Genomic DNA, 6,000 nt, shown 5'->3' with positions numbered 1-6,000 from the left:
TTTCTCCAAAGGAAGACCCCTCCTGTTCTCACAAGGTCAAAAATGTTTCTCCAGTTTAAACATCCAAGCTGTAACAGGACTGTGTACACATACGCAGGCACATCACAAGAAGAGCCAGAGGCCACGAATGCATTGCAAAGAGCAAGTTTTATTTTAGTTACCTCTCTGCTGGGGGATCTCCGAAGTCGCACCTGATCTCCCAGGCAGAGGTGACACAAGCGGGGACGCAGGCGCTGGTAAGTTCAGCCCTGCTGGAAGATCACTGTGCCTGCTGAGCTCGCCTGTATTTCAAGGCTTCAGGCAGGCACAGCCTCCCGCTCTTTCTCCCAACAAAGCAGGAATCTCAGACATTGACAGAGGGAATTAACTTGTTAACACTTGACTAATCAATACTTAAAGAACTAACACTTAAGCTAATGCTTAAGAGAGCAAACCCTTAACCCACATTACAATTGCCTAGCTTTGCTTAGCCTTGTGTAAGAGAAACAAAAGTTTATTGACGACTTTACAGGCCTTGCTGGGAGGCAAAATCTTAGGTGCATCCTTGGTGCATCCTTGGGTGAATTAGATAACCAAAACTTGGACACAGGGCAGGAGATAGGCCAACTCAGCAGTCTGAGTCCCAGCCAGCTCAGCACACCAGGCCAGAGGTGACCGTGTACAGAGACGACGACCCCGGTCCACAATCACTGCGCAGGCGCAACCAGGAGAGGCCAAAGGTGGAGACTATGGAAATGATTTCCCGGAACTCATTGTAATAAGAACCGCCTTCTCGGGGACAGGTTATGAATATGTATAGGCGTTCCTAGAACTTTCATGAATATGTAACACTTTACAGTATTTAACTAAGCTCACAGCTACTGGAAAGTTGCACACGTCTTTGGTGAAAATTGTTTCCGCGTGTGTCCAGCGCTGAAATAAACATACCTGCTTTACAATCTTACAGGTTGTAAGGTCATTTTCCGTGTGTCAGACATAGTGATAAGGTGCCTAGAGTTTCTCACAGGCCTATGTTATCTAACACAGAGGTTCTACTCATCAAGCACACAAGGCCAGTGAAACAATTAGTGTGGTGTATGTGCTTTTTCTACAGACAGGTGCAAGTCACTTTGAGCGTATTTACATTTAACTAACCTTCTCGCCAAATCTTCCGCTACGTTCCTATACAAGGACATAGTAGCCTGAGGCTGGAGCAGTTCATCTGAATCAACTGGGCTGCTCTATAAGGCTTCCAAACAGGTATTCAACAGCTGGAAGTGTTATTAATAATAGCAGAAATAAGAGCGGCACTACCTTGCAGGCGTATGCAACAAGTGTCTTGTAATTCAGTAACAAAGAGACACAGTCTCTTGCAAAGCCATCTCATGGACACCGTTACATTAAGACCAGCCTATGACTGTCTCGCTGTTTGCAGAGGTTTCATTGAGCCTCTCTCGCTGCCTGTACTTCATCTTTTCTGTCGTTATAAACAGTCCCGGCTTTCCTGTTGTAATTACGTATTCATAGACACAGTAACTCACAAAAACCTGCAAGACCGCCACTCTAGCTAATGATCATACCACAATGTTTAGGTCTTCATAGTAATGTATAGAACACTCCATGATAAATTTTTCTTTTCTAAAGATGTTAATTAAATTTCAAAAGAAAGCGGCACAGGAAGCATCTTCTTGGCATTCTCAGGTTTATTTTACTGTTGTGAATTTCAGGTGCACAGGAGGGAATCTATTAATGAACATGTCCAAGTTCAAAATGAAGTCTGTAACAGATCAAGTGACAGAAGCAAGGTGGTTCATTCTAAAACCTCTCTGATACTTGCTACATCTTTAGTTAGAGCTAGCCTACATTTACAGCAATTGTATGAAGAGCAGTCTGAACCCGGATCTGCTTGACAGTCTGTCCAATATTTTCCAAAGCCTCTCTGAAATCGGTGCTGGCTTTACAAGAATGTGATTGTGTTTCCAACCAGGAAATGATACATTTTCATTACTAAGGTGGTATTTTCTTTCTTGGAGTTTCCGTGTTTATTAGCAGCACAAAAGCTGTAATCTTTAAACTGCATTACATGCTAAAGTTGTGACTCCTAAGCTGGAAATCAAAACCCAGCTAGAGGGAGAGAATACATGAGAATGGAAAGAAGCCAGAAGGAGGCTGGGAAAGCTACGGAAGCTTTCTGCAATGTATGAAACAAAAAAGGAAGTAGAAATGAGGAATAACTAGAAATCGGTAACTCACAACTGGCTCAAGTAATACATTCCTTGGTTTTAGCTGGGGTTTGGTTGAGTGAGAATAGCATCGGATTTGACTGTGCAGGGAAAGAACAACCACAACAGGTAAGTAGTGCCCCGATACAGCAGCAAGTCTTCTTCCTTTGGCACCTCCCGGGGCCACGGTCCCCTCACACCTGCAGCCAGGGCTCACATCCATGCCGGACAGCCTGCTCAGCAGGAGTGAGGCTCACACAGCTGGATCCTGCCTCAGTCGCTCAGTCGCCAGGTTTTCTTGCTTCGCATTTTGTTCTTGCACCTCCTTCACACAGGCCCTCATCTTGTGCAGCCGCAGACGTTGGTGACAGGAGGGGTATTCTCCATACATTTGTTGGGAGCTTGCGCCGTTCAGCCAAATATACCTACCTACCCAACTAACTCACTAACTCTCTTGCCCTATCGGCTCAAAAACCTTTGGGAAAATTTTTGAAAGTTGCAAACCGGTATGTGAAAAAAAAGTGCACTCAGTACACAGCTACCTACACTAGAAACTAACTAACAAACAAAATAACTAACTTGCTAACTAACTAACTTGCTAACTAACTAACTAACAAAGAAACTCTCTTGCCCTACTGGCTCAAAAACCTAACGTGAATTTCTGAAAGCTGCAAACCGCTATGTGAAAAACAAATGCACTCAGTACACACCTACCTACACTCCAAACTAACTAACAAACTGACTAACTTCCTAACTAACTTGCTAACAAACAAACTCTAGAGCGTCCAGCTGAGCCAACATGAGGGTGACGACATGAGGGGGTTTCTTCAGTCAGCTCTTCACCCTGCCTTGAGAAAGAGGGGGGAAAAGACAGGCATTAAGCACAAGGCTGAGAGGAGAACAAGCAACACGTGCTGTGATGGGATAGGCAACACCTATCCACAGTTCTCCTCTGCAGGATTCCTTAGGGCTGGGTATTAGGCTTTGGTGTTTTTCTATTAAATACTTAGATTGTGGAAGTTTGGGGAGGCTTCAGTGGACACAGGGGCTTTGGACTCAACTGCTGCAGTAAGAACGGAGAGTAAAACTGAACCCGAGTAAAGCAAGAAGGAAGAAAGACAAAGACAAAGAGAAAAAGACAAAGACAAAGACAAAGAACTTTTTACAATGAGCATGGTGAAATACTGGCACAGGTTGCCCAGAGAGGTGGTAGATGCCCCATCCCTGGAAACATTCAAGGCCAGGCTGGATGGGGCTCTGAGCAACCTGATCTCCTTGAAGATGTCCCTGCTCATTGCAGAGGGGTTGGATTAGATGACCTTGGAAGGTCCCTTCCAACCCAAACTAGTCTTTGATTCTAGGTATCTAAGTGCAAAACGAAAACTGCCAGCGCTGGAGTGCTCTTTACCTCCAGATGTCCACCTTCTCCCAAGGGAAGGTGAAGCCTTCCTCTCTGGGGCCATCTCTGGGCACCACAGAAATATTTCCTAGGCTCAGAGCAGCATGACGATTTGAAAGAGGGAGAGCAGGCTCTTTCACACACCTGGGCCCCTTGTTCTTCTCACCCCACCTGGCTTGTCTCACTTGCCTGTGGCTGAGCTCTCTGGTTCCAGCCTTCGCCTCCGCTTGCTGGGCTGGCCATCGCTCTCCTCTTCGCACAGGAGTTTTCTCTTCCGGGGAGATTGTTTGTCCCCCTCCCACGAAGAGCCTGGCCAGCTTTCCATTCCAAAGGATTGTTAGATAGGTAAAGCCATGACAAACAGGAATCAATTCTACTCTAAATCAAAGCTAGCTCGTGTTACCTGCTCTGCTCAGAGGAGCTCTTCTGGGGCTCGCTTTCTGCAGCAACTGCAGGCACCTGCAATGGAAAGGTAGGAGATGACACCTGCCCATTTTCCAGCTCAGCTCTAAAAGGCAGATCCCTTGGATGGCTTTGCTCAGCCCAGCTGTGCCACTTCTGGTGGGATCACTGCACAAAGAGTGATGGCCAACCTGCATCAGCCTCACTCTGCGCTTCTGCAAAGCTGCAGGTTGCTGGATGAACTTGCTTGTCCCTACAGCGGCAATCCCACCTTCTGAGGGGGGAGCCATGCTCTCCAGCTGTTTGTGGACCTCACTTACCTCTGCAGCTTCTGCTTCTGCTGCTGCTGCCGGCGACTCCTCGGCCCCTTCCCCGGCAAGCGCAGCCCCCTCGTCCTCCTCGGCCCCCTCCTCCTCCTTCTCCTCGTCCTCCTCCTCCCCCTTCTCCACCTCCTGGTCCTCAAAGAGTTCCTCTCGGTGTTGAATGAGAAACTCTAGCAGCTGTGTCACCTGCACACAGTAAAGCATTGGTTTCCAAGGCACTGGCTGCAAATGGCTCCAACAGCCCTTCCCACTGCTCATCCTGCCTTCTGCACAGAAAGCTGCAGCGGTGCGGCTGCTCTTGCCAGCAGCTCCCCTGCCAGCATTGGCTGAAGAGAGGAGGCAGGCAGGAACCTCTGAAGAGCAAAGCTCGCCTGGGCCTGGAAGGCCCCAGCGGGCTGGGAAACACAGCGTACCTTCCCTGTCACCTGCACCAGGACGTCCAGAGGGAGCGTGTCCTCCTCTGGTGGGCCCAGGAGGTTGGGCCCCACGCAGATGGCCAGGTTGCTGGCTGTCATCTTGCTGATGATGGCATTCCTGCTGATGTTCTGCAGCAGGCGCAGCAAGCTCTTGAGGAGGAGGAGGTTGGCCTCGGGTAACTTGCGGGCCACCCTGCGGCAACAGGAACCCGGCGTTCAGAGGTGAAGTAGGTGTTGTCACTCAAGACAGGTGTCCCATGCTGACGTCAGCCAAGCCCAGCCCAGGGGAGACTCCTTGGCCAAGCCGGCTCTAGAGCAGAGGGGCTGCCTTCCCTGAGATATTGCCACCTGCCTCCCTGCCCGCCCTTCTGGCCAGAGTCCCTCTGTGGAGCCAGCCCCAACGCCCGCATCTTTCTCAGGCAGGCCGTGGCTTTGCAGGCAAGCGCCGGGCTCTGCCAGTCCCTGCGGAGCAGCCCGGCTGCTGGGCACACTTACTCTTTCAGCCCCACCAGCCTCTCCTCCCTGCTGCTCTTCTGCAGGGCGGCCATCCACTCCTGGTACAGCTCTGCCTGGAGGAGCTTGGAGGGGATCTTGCGCAGGAAGTCCTGCCAGGGCAAGGGCTGCGCGTGAGGCTGTGAGCACTGCCGCCGGGAGCACAGGCAGCATCCCCAGCACGCTGGGTGCCCAGCAGCTCCTGGCTTGGGGCTCCTGCTCTGGCAGGTGCCCATCAGCAGCGCCAGAGCCGGGAGCTGCCGCACTGCAGGTCAGCAGGGCTCACCTTCAGGATGACGGCCAGGACGTGCACCGGCTGGCTGGCCAGGTGGACCTGTGTCCCGCTGTCCAGGGCCTCCCTGATGTCCCGGGAGGCACGCTCGCTGGCCGCCAGCCGGAAGATCCCCTCCGTGGATGGCCCCTGTTCGTGCAGCAGAGCCAGCAGGTCCTGCAGGGGAGAGAGGAGGACATTGCTGGGCTGGAGACAGGCCCTGGGAGAGGCCAAGCTTCCTCAGGGCCAGGAGTGAGTGTGGATGGGTCTGCTGCTCTCCCTGGGGCAGAACAGAGGGCTGGCTGGAGTTGGGTGACGTGGACAGGAGCGCGCTTTGTCCCCAAGACTCCTCTGGGATGCCTGCCATGGGGACAGCGCCTCTCCAGAGGAGCCAGCGGGATGGGGACCCCCTGGCCAGGCTTGCTTACCTGCATGGGCTGGGGCAGCATGCCGTCCTGGCTGCAGAGATCTGCCAGGGGCCGGCCGAAGAGGAGCC

This window comes from Caloenas nicobarica, chromosome 1, assembly GCF_036013445.1.
Source record: "Caloenas nicobarica isolate bCalNic1 chromosome 1, bCalNic1.hap1, whole genome shotgun sequence".
Classification (NCBI taxonomy): domain Eukaryota; kingdom Metazoa; phylum Chordata; class Aves; order Columbiformes; family Columbidae; genus Caloenas; species Caloenas nicobarica.
Note: the sequence above shows the minus strand (reverse complement) of the source record.